General features: G+C 34.9%; 1 pseudogene; it reads left to right on the plus strand.

The window, feature by feature from the left end:
- The first annotated feature begins 622 nt into the window (after positions 1-622).
- On the plus strand, positions 623-1,704 carry LOC146917034 (putative carboxylesterase 18 pseudogene; annotated as a pseudogene).
- The last annotated feature ends 678 nt before the right edge of the window (positions 1,705-2,382 follow it).

Below are 2,382 nucleotides of genomic sequence, written 5' to 3' on the forward strand. Positions count from 1 at the left end.
TCTTGACAAAAAAACATAAAAAATTGCAAATATCACCTAAATAGTAATGTACGTACAATTTTAAACTGTTTATATATTTTTTTTTGTTAAAATTTTTAATACTGTTTATATAAATACCCATCAAAAGAGAAAGTCTATCATGGTCACAAATATAAATGTACAGTGTTTAGGCACACACACATAAAAATATTTTTTCTAATAATAAAAAAGAACTTGATAATAAAATGATTTAGTCTTTTGAGAAAAAGGTTTTTGATGTGTGTGTGACCAAATACTATGCATTTATATTTGTGTCCATGCAAGAATGCCTCCCCATCAAAATTCCCTATAGAAATATCACAGTCAAAAAAACAAAAAACCTTATAGAAATATCACACAATCAAAAAAAATAAAAAAAACCTTATAGAAATATCATCTTATAGAAATATCACAGTCAAAAAAAAATAAAAAACCTTATAGAAATATCATAAATATATTGACCAAAAAAAAACATAAAAAATTCACAAATTTAATATTATTTATATAAATACCATCATCTATCTTTTTCTATCTTTGACAAAACCTATCATCTTATCTTCTATGGTTTATTTATTTACTCGATTATTATGTCTTCAGCAAAATCATGATAGATGAGGAGGACAATATGTCACACTCAAACTCAACAAACAAACCCAAACCCCTTATTCCTTGGAAGCCCCGCGCTACCATTTCACTTCTTTCATTTTTAACCGACGCTTGTTGTCGCTCTAACGGCACATTCAACCGTCGTCTCTTTAACTTCTTCATCCGCAAATCCTCACCTAATGCCACTCCCGTTAACGGCGTTTCCACCAAAGACATTACCGTTAACCCCGAAAATAATGTTTGGTTCCGTCTCTTTACACCCTCTGTTGGCGGAGAAGTCCTCGGATATGGTGGTGCAACCAAAATAACCTCCCTTCCCGTCGTCATTTTCTTCCACGGTGGTGGCTTCAACTATCTTTGCCCCTCCTCAATCTACTATGATGCTTTTTGCCGTAGACTCTGCCAGCAAATCTCCGCTGTTGTTGTCTCTGTCAACTACCGCCTCACACCGGAGCATCACTATCCGTCGCAATATGATGACGGAGAGGCTGTTTTGAAATATTTGGATGAGAATAAAACGGTTTTACCGGAAAATGCTGATGTGTCAAAATGTTTCATTGCTGGAGACAGTGCCGGTGCAAATTTGGCACATCACCTTGCAGTTAGGGTTTGTAAAGCAGCGCTCCGGGAAATCCGGATTATCGGGTTGGTATCGATTCAGCCTTTTTTTGGTGGGGAGGAACGGACTGAGGCGGAGATTAAACTTGTTGGATCGCCGTTGGTGTCGATGGTGAGGACGGATTGGTGGTGGAAGGTGTTTTTACCGGAGGGATTGAACCGGGATCATGGTGCTGTTAATGTAAGCGGGCCGAATGCGGAGGATTTGTCGGGTTTGGATTATCCGAATACGCTTGTTTTTATTGGTGGGTTTGATCCTTTAAATGATTGGCAAAAGAGGTATTATGATTGGTTGAAGAAATGTGGGAAAAAGGTTGAGTTGATTGAATATCCAACCATGATTCATGCTTTTTATATATTTCCTGACTTGCTTGAATCTGCTCAGTTGATTATGCAAGTCAAGGAGTTTGTCAACAAAGTCTCCGGTTCTAAATGATTGATTATTGTTGTAATAATATTGTTGAATCTTACTTAGAGTGTGCTCTTCTTAAAGTTTCAAGTTATAATCTCTCTGATGTTAATTTCGGCATAATTGTTTGACTTCTTCGGAAAAAAAAAGAAAGAACTATTAACATTTAGAATCTAGACATGCAGATGTGATGCTACATGTTGGGTGTCCTAACATTAGAAATTAGAGACCACAACATATGAGATGTTTATGATGTTTTAGTTTAAGAAAAAGCTAAATTTATAAGTATAATGTGAGTGATCTTAATGACTATGTTTAGTGTTCACATTTTGTATTGAATTTAGAATCTGGGTTTGCATAATTTGATATGCCAAATTTGATGAGTATTTGCTTATGCATGGTTTGGAATTCATATACGTGCTAGAATAAGTTTTGATACTATCCCACTTGTGCACAAATAGTTAATTACTTGTTTTGTGTCAGAGGTAGGTGATGACAATTTTGGTTTGAAGATTTTTGGACAAAGTTGAGTGGAAAGATGAAACCGCAACTGAAAATTCTGTTTACAAATATTAGGTTTTTTCATATGTTCTCTATTGCATCATCATGTTTGTTATCAGTGGGACATATAACACACAAACTCACAAAGTAATAACTAAGAGAACAATGGAGAGAATATGTTTGAACACACTAATTTTATTCATGAAAACTTGAAATGTCACAATGGTACA

Source organism: Medicago sativa, chromosome 6 (genome assembly GCF_051527215.1).
Source record: "Medicago sativa cultivar Bolivia chromosome 6, Bolivia_mono, whole genome shotgun sequence".
NCBI classification, from domain to species: Eukaryota; Viridiplantae; Streptophyta; class Magnoliopsida; order Fabales; family Fabaceae; genus Medicago; species Medicago sativa.